Source organism: Numenius arquata, chromosome 1 (assembly GCF_964106895.1).
Source record: "Numenius arquata chromosome 1, bNumArq3.hap1.1, whole genome shotgun sequence".
Lineage (NCBI taxonomy): Eukaryota > Metazoa > Chordata > Aves > Charadriiformes > Scolopacidae > Numenius > Numenius arquata.
The window spans coordinates 21,207,923-21,227,959 of NC_133576.1; positions in this window are offsets into that span (position 1 = coordinate 21,207,923).

Here is a 20,037-nt window from a genome sequence, read left to right on the forward strand (position 1 = left end):
AATTAAAAATAATAAAAATCACTGAGAAACAAAACTATATACCTTAGTGAGTCATATAGTTCCTAGAACCAAGAAATAATCATGAACATCTCAAACTTTTTAGCTTTCCTGATAGATGAATACTGAATGAGTGGAAGCTGAGGGAGAAAAGCTAGCAATTACCAACCCTTAGACCACTTCTACAGAAATCTTCCCCATAAACATGGTGTGGGAAGTATCTTTTCACCTCTTAAGACCATCCTGACTTGCTCCACAGTTGACTTCTGTATCCAAAGTTGCTTTTTCTGGGAATAAAAAAGTAAGAACACTCAGAGATATGAACATATATGGTTTGCAAAATGCTATCTATTTACAAAGCTGTCAGTTGCAGCAGAGTATTTTCTACCTCACCTGTACCGGTGACAATGAAATTCAACTATAAGTGAGCTAACAAACCTCTGCAGATCTGGACACCTTCCAAGGAATAAGGCAGAAAAAACAAAACTCACAAGGCCTGAGAATTCAAGGTTGGGGGGCCGTTGTACCTTTCTCCCCTTCCGGATCAACACCTGAAGGAAGACTGACATCTGCCTTCTATTCAGGGCTCACTATCTCAGGAAGATCATGATCTCCTCAAAGCCACTTCAGCCTTTGACTGACCTTCTTGAACCCATAGTGGCACCCACAGGATACCCTTGCGAAGCCTTTCACTGCCATACATGTCCACAAATATTCAAGAAAAAGTATAATGTAGTTCGACAACTCATTACAAGAAAATCATCCACTTTTTTGGTGTAATGCTTCTTTAATCTGAAGGCGATCAGACCTTCTACATTTTGGGTTTGGGAGCAAGGGTGGTTATTTTTGTTTCGGTCAGGAATGGGAGTAAAAGAGTTTCGTTGTTTCCCTCTTTTCTATGTCCGGCAAACACATACTGCAATTGCTGCGGTTAACTGCTGTCTCATCCGGTTTATTTTAGGTACACTAAGAGAACAGAGACAGTCCCATGTAATTAAGCAAAGAAACTGGGAGTCCTTCTTTGAAACAAACTTTTTGCTTCTTCGGGTCTGCTGAGTGGTTAAAGAAATCCCTCAGGACTCTCATGTCTTCTGGTAGCCTCTCTGCCTCCATCATGCTGCTCTCCTTTTTTCAGCTGGATCTCTCTGCATGTCCTTTAGTGAGAAGGCAGCACTGTTTGGTTTTTTTCCAACAGACCAGACCCAGCTGCTCTCCTGGGTCATTCAGGAGCATATTTGCTTTGCTGAAGTATTTAAGTTCACCAATTCAAAAGGCAAAAGTAGAAGGAAGTTTTCCAGTTTAAAAAGCCATAACTATTGTCATAGCACTTCTCATTAAAACATACTTTGTGCGTAGAAATCCTGAAAAATCTGAACCTTCTTAGTAAATAAATTGCCCATTTCCCGCTCATCAGGAGCCCTCTATTAGGTCTGTCTTACAGTAGGATTATGGTGGGCTGGAAAACAGCATCTCATGAGAACTAGAAGAGGTAAGCTTTACAGTTGGCTCTGAAGTTATCATCCAGTTTTTAGCACTAAAATATTAATTAACTCTAGCTCATCTTATTAGTCCCGCCTGCAGAATGTTTCAAAGTGGATGGTACCTTGCTAGTTTCTGTATGAATGTGTGAGGATTACAGAATTACATTGTTCAAACTGAGATTAAGACCAACGAATTTTGACTGCAGTGCTCATTTCAGTGAGGTACTAACAGATAAGAAAATTACCTATAGCAGTACTAGCTTTTTTTCTTTTTGTTAAGTATTTTATTAAGAACTATACAAATAAAATGCCAAGACACATTTCTTTCGGTGAACAGTTTAAATTCTCACTCTGAGACTGCAGCAGTCAGACAACTGATAAACTCTGACTAGCTCTTCCTAACAGCTGTTTTTCACAATTATAGAACAAAACCACCACCACAAAAACAAAAAAAAAAAAAAACAAACCCAGAGAAACACAAGATACAACTAGTAAATTTTGACCCTTTGTCAAGGGTAAATTTTGACCCTTTGACATATTACAAACCCGAAACAAGGTCAAAATATGGGTACATTTGGCTTAATCTCCTTTAGTGATTGTTTATCATGAAAGAAAAAAGGACAATATTGAGACAATATTATTCAAACCTTCATAAATTTGACTGCACTCACAGTTCGTTTTGAGATAACAGGTAACAAAAAAAACCTTTATTTTTTTTTTCCTTCATTCATGCAGCTTCCTACTTTATCAACTAATGGCTTTAAACTTTTATACATTTACTTTAACTCTACAGTAACATAATGGAATCACAGAGTTGTCAGAGTTGGAAGGGACCTTTAGAGATCACCCAGTCCAACTCCCCTGCTAAAGCAGGATTGCCTAAAGCACATTACTCAGGACTGCATCCAGGCGGGTCTTGAAGATCTCCAGAGAAGGGGACTCCACAACCTCCCTTGGCAGCCTGTTCCAGGGCTCTGTCACTCTCACCATAAAGAAGTGTTTCCCCATATTTGAATGGTACTTCCTATGTTCCAGCTTGTGCCCCTTTCCCCTCATCCTGTCACTGGGAACCACTGAAAAGAGTCTGGCTCCATCCTCCTTCAGCCCACCTTTCAGATACTTATAAGCACTAATAAGGTCTCCCCTCAGCCTTCTCTTCTCCAGGCTAAAGAGTCCCAGCTCTCTCAGCCTTTCCTCATAAGGGAGGCGCTCTAATCCCTTAATCATCTTTGTTGCCCTACGCTGGACTCTCTCCAGTAGTTCCCCGTCTCTCTTGAACTGGGGAGCCCAGAACTGGACACAGTATTCCAGTTGTGGCCTCACCAGTGCAGAGTAGAAGGGGAGAATGACCTCCCTCGACCTACTGGCCACACTCTTCCCTATGCAGCCCAGGATCCCATTGGCCCTCTTGGCGACAAGGGCACATTGCTGGCTCATGGATAATTTTACTATCTACCAGGACCCCCACATCCTTCTCCTCAGAAGTGCTTTCCAGTAGATCCACCGCTAACCTATATTGGTGCCTGGTGTTCTTCCTCCCCGGGTGCAGGACCCGACACTTGCCCTTGTTGAATCTTATTAGGTTCTTCTCTGCCCAGCTCTCCAGCCTGTCCAGGTCATGCTGGATGGCAGCACAGCCCTCTGGAGTGTCGGCCAGAAAGGTAACATCAACAGTTACCTTTTAATTTGGCAGATAAATCCTTTCTTAGGAAACTTTTTACTCTTCCTGTTGTTTATTAGAAGTGTGCTTCTCACAAATTTCCAGCATTATCACTGATACAGTAACTACTAACAGATTCCCATCAGCCACTGAAACAGAAATACCTTGTTGTTTCAGCCCTTTCACATGTATTCAGTTCTCGTACAAAGAACTCAGGGTACTAAAATGGGAAATCCTGAAAAAGCAGCAATTATTAAAAGAACTGAGGCCTCTATTTCTTCCTCAAAATAACAGATGATATGTATAATGTAGATGCTCATACAGTAATAAAGCAGAAATTATTACTGGTAGTAATCTCACAAAGCTGTACCGAAGTGACTCTTATAACCCCTGAGTAATTTCAGGCTTTCGTAAACATTGTTATCTTGTAAAAACAAAAAAGAGTTTAAAAGAATTCTTACAGCAGACTTGATCTTTGGCCTTTCATTTTCAATGCTGCAACAGAAATGATCTGCTTAAGTAACTAAGGAAAATGTAACGTTAGACAACGTGAGACACGTGGGAAACAAGTTTCAAACTGTATTTTTGATTTTCCTGTTTGTACAAAGTCTGCTTGTCTTTGTTTTCTCTAATAGGGGAAGTTACTTGCCAAAATATTTTTACCTAATATCTTAGTCTTGTGTAATATAAACCACACAAATCATTTTGACGTTCATTTGTGTCCAGTCTCTTCATGCAGAGACTTGGTTGCATTGCTCTGCTGTTTTGAACAGGGCATTTCTTAAGATGGTCAAGTACACCACACCGATCTTTCAAAAAAATTGATCCCAGCAGTAATGAGAACTGAACAACCAAACTAACCTCGGATCAGTGCTGTTCCTTATCTTTTTCTAAAGTGTGTAAGAAAGGGAATCTCTGGAAGTTTAAGAAAAGGTCTAAGCAACACTGTTGTCAACTTCACAGCATCAAAACAGCTATTCAGGTACTTCTGCATTTCCAAACACCCGATTAGTGCATCTCCAACTGTTTCCTAGTGTTTTCTAACAGTAGCCTTCATACCTTCACATGCCCATACCACTACCTTCCAACAAAGACTACCATGCTGTGACATCTTGCACACTCAGAAAAAAATTGCTGCTCGTGAGAAATCTGCAGCTTTAGTAAGACAGCTAGCAGGTATCATCTGCCCATACTACACTTTGTACTCCTTGCTTTTACAACTTCCTAGGAAAACTTCTAACTGGTTTGCTAGACCTCTTTGCTGACCTCTATTTCATGAAGTTTTTCCTGTACATTTTGTTTGATGTTGTGAAGGATGAATAGCAAGAAAGCAGCATTATAGCTCACTGTATTTTTTATATGGGAAGCTGAAGAACACTTCTACAGAACAGACTTGAGGCCTGATTCAGCACCTTTCAGGTGTTGAATTTCATCTAGGAAATACAGATTACCCTCATCACCTATTTCTCAGAAGAAAAACAACAACAAAACAACTTAGGGTATGTCCTTGTTTATACGAGAAAATTAAGACTTCAGAAATTAGGTTAATAGCAAAATATAGTGCATTGTGAAACAGTCTTCTGGAGGAAGCAAGAATTACATTGGAAATATACTACCTGAATGGAAAAAGGGACAGTAGGACTAGAGAGATTTATTGCAGTCTGAATACTGAGTAGTACACATGACCCTAATAGGAGTTTTCCATTATCAATTCCCATGATTCAAGTGTTTTAAGCTTCTTCAAAATAGAATTGTCCAAGATCTACAGCTGATATGACAAGTAGCTTTGCAGGTGTTGACATATGAAGTGGTATATTCTATAAAATAGATATACTGTTTTCTTCTTTAAACACAACCTTTTAAGTATGTGCTGCCTTCACAAAAAGAGCAAAGCAATGCTTGTTTCAGACAGAGGGGAAGCAGCTACCCTTGCGATACTCCTCAAATGTAACTGGGCTTCTTGGAGTCCACAGGGGTGCTCTTAGGATAATGAGTTCTCCTGGGAAATATGGTCATTTTTAATGGTCCCAAAAATGCTTTGCAAACTCCTGCTGGCTTTTATGCAGGCAGCTTATGTTTTTAATTTTTACTGGTTTTACTGGGGTTTTTCAACAGAGATGGCCCTTCCCCACTATCCAGCATTTTTGTGTATCCATGCTTAAACTAATTCATTTCCAAATTGCTGTGCTATTTGTTGTTATAGGACTGCGGAACTGGTGACACAAGAAATTAAGTGACTGGAAAACCAAACGACCTGTTCACTAGTTTTTACTTTTGTAACTTATTTGAACTTCTTCACATATCAAGCAATCATATAGTTTCACACAAGAGAATACAAAGCATTCCAAATATTAAAGAATTGGGATTAGAGGGAAAAAAAAAGTTTTAGAACATTAGTTATGTCTAAGGTTTCCAGTCACTGACCCTTAAATTTTAAGACTCTACCTTTGAATGCATGCACTTCAAATGTTGGTGATTATCAGAATTTACAAGCTTGCAACTTTATTGTTTTCTCTGCAGACATCTTGAATTTGATTGATTTAACTGTGCAGACCTCCAAGCTGTGACAACTGCCTGTTCTACTGTCACCTGTCTAATAACAGTCATATATTTAGCTGCATCCCCTAACTGCCTACTGTTGGCAGAATTCTAAGTGACTTGGCCTGGATTTAAGCAAGACATCAGAGATTGTGTCCTAATAACGCTCCCTTAAGCCATCCACCTCCTTTGCCTTTAAAGTTGTTTACTAACCAAGATAAATGACTTGCCCAGACAGGACAATGACAATAGTTGGCAGATACATTGCTCACACAGCTGACCCTACTCAATTTTAAAACAAAATAAATCTATGCTGTTTTGTTTTATGTATGACTTATTAAATTACTGATATATAACTTGTCTGCCCCAGATTGCAGGGCACCGCTAATGCACTAAGCTGCAGACACTACGTAACCTTAAAAAAACAAAAAGGGTTTACATTAAAATTAACATGAGAAAGAGACAGGTTCAGATGGAATGAGAGATGAGGGGAAAGAAAGAAAGGCTTGTCTAACTCTCTTCCGGGAACCCTAGATGTTATCAACTGTCATGATTTACAAAGCAACTGATGACTGGGAAAGACAGGTATGATACATTAAAGCTATTAATTCACAAGGTGGAGTCACAACGCTTCAGAAATTTCTGTGTCCAAGGAGTCTCTGTTGAACCTCCATAACTAGTAGCATGCAGAGTAGTCCTGTGAATGCATTATAGAATCATAGAATCATAGAATTGTCTAGGTTGGAAGGGACCTTTAAGATCATCTAGTCCAACCATCAACCTAACTCTGACAAAAAAACCCAAAAACATCACCAAACCATGTTCCTAAGTACTATGTCAACCTGTCTTTTGAATACCTCCAGGGATGGTGCCTCAACAACTTCCCTAGGCAGTCCATTCCAATGCTTAATAACCTTTTCAGTGAAAAAATATTTCCTAATATCCAGTCTGAACCTCCCCTGGCACAACTTGAGGCCATTTCCTCTTGTCCTATTGCCTGTGACTTGGGAGAAGAGACCGAACCCTGCTTCTCTACAACCTCCTTTCAGGTAATTGCAGACAGTGATAAGGTCTCCCCTCAGCCTCCTCTTCTCCAGGCTGAACAACCCCAGCTCCCTCAGCCACTCCTCATAAGACTTATTGTCCAGACCCCTCACCAGCTTTGTTGCCCTTCTCTGGACCCGCTCCAGCACCTCAATGTCTGTTTTGTGGTAAGGGGCCCAAAATTGGACACAGTACTCAAGGTGGGGCCTCACCAGTGCCGAGCACAGGGGGACGATCACCTCCTGAGTCCTGCTCACCACGCTGTTCCTGATACAGGCCAGGATGTTGTTGGCCTTCTTGGCCACCTGGGCACACTGCTGGCTCATGTTCAGCTGACAGTCGACCAACACCTCCAAAGTGTTAGTTTTATAGTTTTTGCTGATTTGAGAAAGAACAATTGCTGATTGGTGATAAGAACTATTAGTATGAGGTTAAAAATTTTCAGCTAGAACTAGAAATTTAGGAAATACTGGGTCTTCCGTTCTCTTTGTTGCTTTTTATAATGAAACATGCAACGTGCTGGTGTTAGGGTCAACAAAACAAGAGCTTGCTTAATTATATACAACCATTATTCTAAGCAAATTCATGGGAAGCTCACAAAAAAGTTTAAAATATGATGAGTTCACAAAAAATTCTAAAACAATCTGGCATGTCACTTCCAGGTGGGGTGGACATATGGTCCATCCCTTATCACCATATACCTGGTGCTTTTCTTTACAGGAGCACTAAATAGAAAATGTCAGAATGGACCCAGTCAGGGAAGATCTATATGACACAGAGATATATTCAGGAAAAACTTTTCAAATTAACAAACTGAAAAGAAGCCTCCTCAGAAAGCCCTTGAAAAACATCAATATCAACATCCAGGACACCCAAAGGCATAAAACTGGGGCTTTTCTGCATTCTTCAGGCTTTTTTTTTTTTTCTACATTTCTAATAGAAATCAATGAAAGGCATTGTTCATTGTATTATAAGAGAAAGTTATGCAATAATGAAATTAGAGAGACTAAGAAATAGAACACCCGTTGCTCAATCTGTCAAGTAATTATCATACCCTCCCTTTTAGACCAGCTAAGAAGGAGGCAAAATGACATCCAGGTATAAAAAAAAAAATACATGAAAAAATAAAACACATTACTTGTAATAATTTTAAGAATTATGTTCTACATATATTTGGCCAGGTCAGCAAGCAGCCAGGCTCAGTGAAAAGGAGGAACACAATTCCCTCCCTCTGTACAACCAAAGTGATATTTCACTCTTTAGTCTTCAGATATTTGTTATTTGCTTGGGTTTTTGTTTTTGTTTTTGTTTTTTCCATAAAGTAGCCATTAGTTACACACCAGACTCTGCTCCAGACTTCCCATACTCCCCAAAATTGTTCCCTCTCCTGGGAATTTATTGTGTGCATGGATACTCTGATGCATGAAATCATCTCAATTGTTCTTCATGTTCTGTTAGCAAGAATACAGATTGTTTATAAATAACTAGCATATTGGATGGATAAAATGTAGATCACCATACTATTTAGAAAATACTTTTACATGGCCTGCAGTGCTAATCATATCCAGTGACTCCCCTCACCCCACTCCCTACCAGTTTGGGGGTAGCTTCTTAAAACAGCACTTGAAGAACAATGTAGGTATAACATAACAGATTTTTAAGTGTTGGATAAGGCTGGATGGAGTCAGGAAAGTGCCAAGCCACTCTGCAGTTTGTCCATTTTCTAGTAGCAAAAACCTGAGTAATTGTCTTAATTCTAGTTTCCCTTCATATGTTTTTGCACTAACTGTACAAGTACATTGCAAAGCCTCTGTAGAGAGGTCCCAGATGCTTGTGCTGAAGGCAACTATAAAAGTTAAAAGTTCTCAGTTTTTATAGGACAAGAGGAGACAGTTGGATAACTTCAGACTGGAGAAACATAATGCATTCTGCTGCATGAGCGATCAGAGGGTTGAGGCTCAAGCATACCCTGGAGCTCTAAGCTAAAATCACAGTTTAAAACAGCCTCATGACGTCAATCACAAAGTCACACAAAACACAAAAGTCAGAAAGGTGCCTAGCTTGCAAGCAGAACCTAACTAAAATCACAGGGATAGGAGTTTAGAATAAACACAAGAATCAAGATCCAAAAAATAATGACAAAATTTTTTTTTCCAAGCATTTCCACCTGTAATGATCAGATACGTTTTAAGTGATACTTGATTTTGCTAAACCATTTTTATTAGAGCAGTTAAAATAAAAATAAATTTTTCAAAACTATGGATAATTTTTTAAATGCAGTTGCATCTTTTTAAGCCACAACCAGAATGAATCCCAAAACTCTTTTTTTGCTCACTTCTTATCTCCGTTGTTTGAGGAGACGATGACTAGCAAGAAGTCACTTCCTTTACCTCCTTTCTGAGGCAACAGTTAATTCCAAGAGACACTATAGTAACTCTAATTAAATACCACTCCAATAAATATTCCCAGTGCATCTTCTTGCCTTAAAAGATCCTTTCTTCTCTCTGTGTTTTCAGAGTTAGAGGCTTTCCACTTTTTTTTCCTCTGTTATCCTGAGAAAAGACCTAGTCAAGCAGAAGATAAAATGTATGAAACCACAGAAAGGAAAAGCTTTTGATTCAGACTTTAGTAGTCGTAACATGCTGCATGTTAACACCAGGCACCTCCCTATTTCTCTAATATCTCACTAGCCTATGTCCTAACAAATGAGATGCCACCTGCTCTAACACTTGATTATAAAACCCACTGCTATTTACAAATGGGGGCATAGATACATGGGCAGCTCTAGTGTTTTATTGTCATATTTGACTAATGTTTCTTTACATACTCTCATTATTCCTGAGATAAGACTCAATTGTCCACCTCATCCACCTACATTGTGCACAGCGAGAATCAGTAACATTACTTCAAGCATAAAGTAAGTTACCATAACACATGAAGTTTCATTTCAGGTAGTACAGGGGACAGTCTGAGCAGAAGCACCCAGCATATGCCAGCCATTTGGCTACAGCAACCTGCACTCAACTTATTTTGTATACCTGCAGATAAAGGAGTCAAGCAGAATTTTAAAAAATAAATAAGGAAAACTCTAATGTGATGCTACCAGGATTTCCAGAAAGCTCTAGTTCCACCCCCCAATTTTGGTTTTTTCCCTGTTTTCACCCTCCCTCCATTTATTGTTCTGTCGATAGTACCAACCTCAGAAGTTGCCCTGCCTATCAACAAAAATATTAAGATAGACATGGCAGTACAAACACATGCTGAATCACAAGCTCTTACTCCCCGAGTGGTCCGACTGGCTTAGTAACAATAGAAAACAACTGCATGGAATACGGAGAAGACAGACTATGACTGGGAAGCAAGAAAAAGAAATCAAGCCTCCAGCTCAAGAGCTGCTCAATAAGAACTCACTTTTTAATTAATTAGTAACTTCCTTTCTGTGGCTACTATAAAGCTTAAATCAACTTCGGACGAAGTTAACTATAATTTCTTAGTTGGCATCTAAATTATGGTCCCTGGCTTCTGCATCCTTACTTAAGCTAAAAACTCTGTGTTGCTTTGTGGCAGCTTTATTGGGAATTTCAATGTTCTGTTTTTTCCAGTCCCACAGAAACTCTGCATTGTTGCGTGAATGCAAAGGAGTACACTTCTGAGACCCACTTAATACTTTAGGGTTTTAGTTCGTTCCCCCATAACTTAGCCCCAAATCCTAAAGAAAGTAATCTTCACTCATGAAAGTTCTTCTGTCTTAAGGAAAATCGCCATAAAAGTTACTCTGATGAGTTTTGTGGAAAAATTAAATTGGAGAAAGATTGGCCTACTAAAAAGGACTAGTATAAGAGAAGAAAAAGGAAATTATTTCTTACTCTGCCAAACTGCACTTTAGCTTTCAGAAAGACACAGCCTAACCTAATTGCTTGCTTTATTTATAGGATATGTTTGGTAGATTCACCTCTTATGTATGCTAGAGCATTGGTGTCTTCTGCACATTAAAAAATTCCACAGGCGGTAAAACTCTGCATTTGCCAGGTGTAGCACAAACAGTATAAGTGATACCATACGTATTCATTCCATTTATTCCCAAGCAAGTGAGGCCATTAGTTCAAACACACATTTTTAAACTCACGTAAACTTTTAAATTAATATAAGAGGTATGGCAGCATCCAAAATGATGACTGTTTGTCAAAATGGAACTTAAGAAGTGACAGTTCTCCACAGGATTTTAATTCAGTCTGAAAATCCCATCAGGCTGGAAATATGGCGTCAGCAGAAGTCAGGGTTAGTGCTCAAAATGGGATATCTCCACTCAGCTCTGAGATTATATTAAAAAGCAGACAACTCCTGATCAAACAGTTTTGCATTTTTAAATACTATCCACTCCTGTCTATCCTATCAACTTTTGTTTCAGTAACAAATGCAAAAAAAAAAAAAAAAAAAATTTTTGAAAGAGCCTGACATATCCAGCAGGTAAGACAATTCATGATCTTACAACTCCTTTCCCTTCACACTCTATTCTCTCTGAACACACCAATACCTCTTGCCTGGGAAGACCATCCGTTATCATGGTGACAGTTATTGATTTTAATTAAAGTAGCAGAAAGAAGCTGAAAATATTAAGCCCTATTGTTCTACATTCCAAGTATCAAAATAAATGGTACTGAGAATTTACACTGACACAATCATGTATTTATGCCTAAGTCAAAAGCTACAGCCAGTCTGCACAAGGTACGCCAACAGAGCACTCCAACCACTTTAATTAGTATGTAAAGCTGATTTGATGGTAGGGACAATATGTAATAGTCTTGGCACCAGCAACTCACCCAGAGAAGGGAATTCCTATTGCAGTGAAAAACTTGATAGGCAGCAGTAGTCACTTAATTTGTTTATATAACCAAGCAAGCTGGGTTCACCCTTTTGTTTTCCCCCTATTGCTTGTTTCATGTGTGCAAAGAGAGCAAGTTGTTTGTGTTAACATCTAGCTACTCACAATTACAACTTGATATGCCTGCCAACTGCATAAATCTCACTAGTCATGAAAAAGACTTTTTCCTAGAATAAGAGACCTAGACACACATGCATGCACACAGAAAACAGTACAGTCTACTCTTAAATCATGTATTCTGTCAAAGATTCTGAATATTGTTCACAAGCAATAACTAAATCTTGGCATCCGCAAGTTGCAGAAAGGCATTTCAGTCACAGACTTTAGAGAAGAAAACCGATTAAGAAAGCTTTAATTTCATCTAAACTTGCACAATGGTCTTTTGTCAAGTTTTTCTGTTTGTTTGTTTCTGTCCTGTCAGAAACAGCACCTTGTAATTCAGCTTTGCTGCCCTGTGAGAACTGACAAAATGATGCTCACAAGGGACAGGGCACACAATTTGGTGTCGGATACAGAGGACTGCTACTCTAATGATAAAAAAAAAAAAAATCCATTGATCTCTCAGCCTCCATCTGATCAATGGGATCAAATTGTTTTTAAATGTGATCCCACTATATTTTAAAGTAAGCTAAGTGATGGACAGACTCATGCAATCTGATTTCCTTCTTTTGGAGATTTCTGGTTTCCACTTCTGTGTGGATGGATTAGCAGAAATTTTTCTGTGATTATATTTTCTCTGAGGAATCCCTGCAGAAAAATCAAGTGGTTGCCTTTGCCCAATGATTACCATGTGTAAGTGATTAGATACTAATTGGCAATTTTACTTATCAGGGCAATTTTTCCTACTTCTCTCAAATGACAAAAAGATGATATAAAATCTTTAACAGCCTTGATCCATCTGTAAATCAATCTGGTTTGTAGTATGTGTCCTCAAAGTACTGATGCATTTGGGGAAAAACACATTGCAAATAAACAAGTTTAATGTACAGTGTTTTGGAATGCAAAAATTCATCATGCCTTGCAAGGTGAAATTCCACTGCTTTCATGTAACAGATATCCCTGTCTTGCAGGTTGTAATACGTTGTTGTCATCTGAATGTTTATTCCTTTCTCTCCAATATCATTTGAACAGGTACCTCACTTCAATAAAAGAAAGATGTAATAGAACAGCTGTTTCGAAGCCCAACATTTATCCATCTCTTTTCCCAAGCATCTGTGAATTTGGCCGTTTCCTTGATAGTTCCTCCTCTGTTTGATTATCTGTCTGCATCTTATGGGCACAGAGATGTCAGGGGACCTGATGTGACTGCGTCTCCTTTTGGAACAATATACTAAACAACCTTTACTGTCCTCACTGGCTGAGTGACAGGTATTGAGCACAGGTATGTCTCTCTGGGTCAGGGTCATAGAGGAGAACCAGCTGCTTCTGATGCAGTTCTGAAGTCAAATGAAAGCAATTCCATGCTAGCCAGGAGCATCACCTGAACCAGCGACTCATGTCCCTAGCCAAGAGCGTTAAGCGATTCACCACGTGCAACAATTTTCTGTGCCACCTAGAGAGAAACTTGGCAGAAAAGTTCTATGAAATTAACAACTGTCACTTACTTACTCAATTCACACAGAGAAAAATTAAATTGTTTCTACTCATTTTGAGCTTTGACAAGGGAAACAGGATACTAATGTTTCCAGCATGCACTGTCTGGGGTAGATTGCAGCATAAACGTCCATCAATCCTGAAACCAATTACTGTTCTTCTAATGTCCATCACAGCAGACACCATTTTCTATGTATGAATATTCATTAATCAAACCACTACAGATTGCAGATAAGTTCAGGAGGCTTTCCTTTTGATAAAATACAGGCTAAAACTCCAGCAATGTCTCATGTTTGTCTTCTTTTAGAGAACGACCCTTGAATCAAGACATAAACATGAGAAAAAAGAGTATTTCAGAAACTGTGTGCAGCTAGGAGATGAGCATACCAAAATGTGGAGAGAATGAAGAGTGCTGAATTTCATGCTACTCTAGGGTGTAATGAAAAAATCAAATTTTTTCCTGAATACATGAATCTTTGCAGATTTTCAAGAGCTCCATGTCTCACTCTCAGCTGACAGAATACAGTAACCTTGGGGTTACATTGAACAGAAGTAGCTATTGATTAGAAAAGCGTTTGCAGATTAGGAGCCTTGCAAAAGAGTTACTCAGCAATCTCTCTTAATTGGATATGTTCAGCACTTGAAACTTAATTTCTATCTCCATTTAAGTGAGTCAATATTGTGGAAGCAGCTAGAAAACAGGTTTGGCACAATAAAACTCCAGTTCTGTTCCTATTTGCTTGGATCAGCCTAGTCACAAGCAGAATGTTCTTCCTTTGTTTCAGGTCAAATAACCACAAGCATCATGCCCAATGAAAAGGCTGCCTTGGTTTCTATTTAGCACTGTACCAGGGAGTCAAGGCCTATAACAAGTTTACAGAATCACAGCTTATCTAGGAAGCATTTTCTGGTGAGTGCCTAGTCCATACCCCTCAGCTCAAGCAGGGTTAACTACAGCAGGTTGTGCAGAATCTTGTTCAGTTGGGTTGTGAATATCTCAAAGGATGGAGGCTCCACAACCTCTCCAGGCAGCGTGTTCCAGTGTTTTGACTCTCTCTGCAGCAAATTTTTTTCTTATGCCGAGCCTTCCCTACAAGGCTAAAAAAACCCCCTCTCTCTCAGCCCCTGCCTGTATGTCCCCATATGTACTCCTTTAATCATCTTTGTGACCTTTGCCCCTGTGTATCCATGTCTCCTCATGTACTGGAGAGGCCAGATCTGGACACAGCAGTCTAGATGTGGTCTCAACAGGAATCAATAGAGTGCAAGGATCACCTCCTTTCTTGACCTGCTGGCAAAGTTCTTCCTAATACAGGCCTCTTTGGCACAAGGGTCATTACTGACTCACGTTCAATTTTTTTTGTTCCACCAGGACTCCCAAGGCCTTTTCTGCAAAGCTTGCTTCTCAGAAAATCAGCCCACAGCCTGCGCTGATGTATGGGGTTATTCTTCACCAGGTGCAGGGCTTTGCACATTACTTTGTTGAACTTCATGAGATTCTCATTGGCCTATTTCTCCAGTCTGCCAAGGTCCCTTTGAATGGCAGCACAGCTTTCTGGTGTAACAACCACTCCTCCCAGTTTTGCATTTTCTGCAAACTTGCTGAGGATGCACTCTGCCCTGTTGTCTAGGTCAACAGTAACAGTATTGGCCCCAGTATTGATCCTGGGGTACACCACTAGTGACTGGCCTCCAGCTAGACTTCATGCCACTACCACAACCTGAGCCTGGCAGGTCAGCTACTTTTCAGTCCATCTCCCTGTCTGCTTATCTAATGTATACTTCATCAGTTTGTCTAGTATTGGCAGCTTTTGGAGGTCATGAACTCCAGAGAAATCCCATTCTATTAAATTCCGTTTCTAGTACTATTGAGCTACTAATCCTTATAACCTGTTACATGAAGAGTTAGGCATTAGCTGTGCTGAAACAAGATGACAGGTTATAATAATCTTGTCAATCCTGCTCCTTAGTTCTGTAGGAGACGACATAATATACTGAAAAAGGATCAAGAGCCATTACAAAATTGAAGGAAGCTCACTGTATTTCTTCCCTCAAAGGCTAATATGCTAATATGACTAAAGGAGAAATACTGAGCACATTTTCTGAAAAATAACATGACCTTTAATAGGAAAAGAAAAAAGTCTCCTTCTCCTTCTGCTATACAAAACAGAGGATTCCTGTTTTAAAATACAGCAAATTGGAGCCTTAAGCTAACATCTGGAGTCTTGCAGATCTGTAGCTTAACTCAGAAGTAGAACTTTTTCATTAAGTAACTTTCAATACATGTGTTTATGCAACACTAAACAGAAAGAGGTAAAATTTTAGCAAAAGATAGCATGGAGATAGGATGGAGATACTGAACTCAAATGTATGGTTTTTAGTTTGGGTTCATCCATTTATTCATTTTCAAGGTTTGCCAACTTTTTTAATTTTTAGAAACACTGCATCTATTTAATGCTTAAAATACTTGAACACCTCATGACAATTCTGCTAAGAAAAGAAATCATAGCTCCCCTGCACCTACTTAAGAGCAGGAATAACACATTTCCCATAAGCAAAAAATGTGTATTTAACCTCCCAGAATTCAGGTCTTTCCAATTGTTGGGCTTAAAGAGGGAGAGGTACCTCTTCGCATGTTTGAAAGCACCAACTATTCATAGTTGCTAAGGCATATAGTTCAGCAGGAACATAGAAATTAGCTGTGTTCTTCTTTCATTTTGTATAACTGCTGTAAATTACAGTGTTTTTCTCATCCAAGTCCAATTGCACAGCTAAAGTTACCAAAAGTAAGTATCAGCACCCGGCGAAGATAAAGCTCTACTAAAGCTCGTTTAGGATGGGTTCATGTGTCCTTTCTTTCCCTTGACACATGACCATTTCATCTATACTCCATCTGCAGTGAAAAAGCCAAACTTTGTGAATGCATCTCCCCTAACTTTCTAAATCCTTTACTCCCTGAACAAAGGCTTGATCATGTTATTTTTACTGTAATAATATTATATGCTCTAATAACTTTCTGGTTTGATGTCACTAGAGTCTCAGCAACTGTTTTTTCATTGTGGAGTTATCTAAGATTATTAGTCACTGCCAAGGGTGACCTGTTAACTTTATTGTTAATGGTTAAAAAAACATTTTTCTTTACTTAATTTATACCAAAAATTAAACTCTAAAGGTTATGCTTGATGTTCCTGATCCTAAAGTCCAAGTCTAAAGATGCAGGTATTAAAAAGGTGAGAAGCATGAAAGCAGCACAGCTATTCTTGGGGAAGCATTAATAATTAGATATTACTTTGAAGAAAGGGCAATGCTTCATCTGAAGATGAAGTATTATCTTCTATATCTTTTTGTGCAGTTGGCGGAACATTCCCACTGATTGTGCTTCTAATCTCAAAATAAGTTGGCAGGTTTGCCCTTTTCTAGCTGAAATATAGTCTCTTCTGGGAAACCTTTACCAACACATCCTGAGAATTGTTATGTCCTATTAAAGGTTGTTCACTGATATTTGTAGTATCTTAAATACACAGCGCATTATTACAGGTGAATTCTACATTTGCTTAGGGTAAAGATTATGCTGAAAATAAAAGCCCAACAGATATCCACGGGGCTACCTTGTTTAGGAAGCAGACTCATTACTGTGCTAGATTATTGCTGTATACTCTGCAGCTGCTTCAGGAAAAGCCAAGTCAGGTGGGGATGAAAAACAGGCAGATGTCAGAGCCTGGGAGTAATGTGGTCATTTATGATCTCCTACTCTCTAAGAAAAAGAGAGCTCTACAGGCATTTTAGATAGAAAAGGCAAAAACCCAAAATGATTGACAACTACACCAGAGTGATATTAAAAATTAGTCTCGAAGATTATTTTGTCTTTCCCTCAGGTGGCAGTAGGAAATTCCTCTTCATGTGGCAGAAGGGATTTTTTGTTTAGGTTGGGTTTTTTTGTTTGGTTTTGTTTGTTTGGGATTTATATTTTTTTTAAAGTTGATCACATGAGAAAATACAGGATTTCATTGCTTTCATGAAGGAGGAAAATGCATGTTAGCCTTATTTAATGGTTAAGAAAATTTACCTTGGCTTCAGTCAAGTAATTTAAAAAAAAATCTGCTTGCTTGCAATAATGAAGAAACTATACCAGAAACTAATGCATTCATTAAATTATCCCTTTAGGGCTGGCAAAACAGTCTACACTCCATTTTAGTCAGAAATATGCCCTGGAACATCTGATGTCAAGACAGTTTAGCTTTTATGTTTGTAACATTTTTAAGGTACCCATTTGTGTTTATCACGATAGCAAAGGACTGCAATAGGTAAAAAAAATATTAAAAAAAAAAAAAAAAGGAAGCAGCTTCAAATCCTTTTTAGTTAGAGTTCAGTAAAATAATTCCAGTAGGTGAATCATTGCAGAGTGTTACAATATCGGTTAACAGAGAACGTACTGATAACATCCCACCGTTACAATTCAGAAAAAACCCTAGAAAATAAATGAACACAAAGGCTGATTATGATATCACCCGTTCTTGTTCCTAAAATACATATCACATTTTCTTGTGCTTCTTCTAAACCTGTGCACAGGTACAAGGAAGGTAATGGTATGATTTTTTTCAAATTATTAAATATTCCATAAAAGCAACTCTGCTGACATCTGTCACGCATTCCTGGGCTAAAAGACAAGTGTCACTGGAAGGTAATTGCATATAAAGTGCTATAGCATGTAATTATTGAATCCCTTTTATGTTAATAACCCCATATAATCAGTAAGGCGGGTCAAAATGGTTTTATCAAACATGTTTTGCCTAACTGGAATCTTAATAGACATATTCTGAAGACAGTGTTTGCATGAAAGGAAAGTCGTTTGACCTTGTATGCAATTGTGTATATGGATTTAGAAACAGCACCAACCTGTCTCAAGTCAGTCACGCTCAGAATGCCTCATCCTGTCTATTTCTCACTGTGAGCCAGTGTGTCCTGTTCTTCTGCAGCTCTCCAGCAGCAAAATCCATGCGCTCAGGAATACAGTAAGCAAAAACAACATTGGGGAATTTTCAGTTTGTGAAATGTTTAAAAGAAGTGCTACGCATTCGCCTGCAAAATATAAAATACATTTAGCCTACTTGTTTTGTGAAAAAAAAAAAAAAATGACACAATAAATTTAGCTTGTTTACAAGTTTCAATTAGCTTGCCTATTACAAAAAAAATATTTTCCAATATTTACTGTAAAAGACACAGTACTTTATTACTATCCAGCCATAACCTATGAAAATCAGCCAAAATCACTATTCCTAAGACTTTAAACACACGCAGAATGTGTATAAACCTGATTTTAAACAAGGATTAGAATTTGTGACCTTCCAATATGAACTTATAAGAGTGACATTTATAAATGAATTTTTAAGGTTAATTTAATGACATGAGGTTGAGTACACTGTTAACCTCAGCTGAATAAGTTTTCTCTTTATATGCTGCAAGTCCTTATTTAACCTCTCTATTTCTTTGTGTATCCCGTGCATTGGAAATCTGTACATACTAAATGAACAATCACAGGCAGAAAAAATAAGTATGGATATATATTAATATAAGTAGTTTATCTTCATGTGACTCTTCAAGGTCATATATTTTACTAGGTGGGATCTGAGTACGTGTGCCCTGAGTATTCCCTCAACAGTAAAGATGTTTAAGAAGTGACTTGTATTATGTCTCTGAGAATCCAAAACACAGTTTCATATCTGAAACACATTCTACCAAACAAATTAAATTAGGCACTCCCCACTTTATGAAGTAAATTGAATGAAACACACCTACATGAATGAATTCTAGCCGTTTGACTATTTTAAAACATAAGAATAGCTTGATTTTGACGGGGACAGTTTTCTGACAAAAGGAAAGAGAAATCTTCAGCCTTTGATCTCCTTTCATTTTGATTACTGAAGGGGAAAGAAATAAAAAATAAAAAAGGTAGGGAAGAATGTATGGATAACCAGATAAATTCACATTTGTTTTCCTTATGACAAATGAGGAAAATAAATTTCAGAACTTAAAAAACCTGCAAAATTTCAAAAAGTAGATCTGTAATTTTATGTATGTCAGACACCTGAAACTGATGAAAAATCGAGTGATGCTACTTAAAGCCAAAAATCACATGCACACTCCACATTGATCTTCAGTTCACAGAAGTAACAGGGAATGAAAAGTGTTCCAGGACAGTAATTACAGAATAAAATGTAGGCATTTATATTCTAAAATGTGAGTCAGTCTACAATCCACTTGAATGTTTCTCACTTTTCCAAAATACATTTTGCAATAACAATATGTACATGGCAATTGAGCCTATGAGAGACAGGCCTACAGAATAAGTATGATTATGTAAGTCTAAAAGCTTATGAACTGAAAAGATATTTTTAAGGATTTTCTAGGCAGCTGGAATTGAGAAACCTGGTTTTGACAGTGTAATAGAGAAACAGAATAAGAGAGAGTGTGCACAAGACAACATGCATGCAAGAGGGTATGCGAAAGTGAGGATGAGTGAGAAAGCACGAGGGGAGGGAGAGCAGTAAGAAAGACTAAGCAAGAGCAAGTGAAAAAGAGCACGACTGAGCGCATGAACGTGTGCAAGAACTAAAGGAAGAGCAACAGTGAGGGCAAATGTGAGCAAGAAAGCAAGCCCATGAGAGCATGTGGGAAAAGTAGACATTGTCTAAAATGTACGGTAATGTCAGCTATTAATAACAGAGGTAGGAAACTAACTTGTCTTCACTGAACTATGTTTTGACCCACTTATTACAGAAGTCAAACACGAGCTAAAAAAATCAGGCTGGGAGCACTGAAGTTCAGCTACTAACACCATGTTT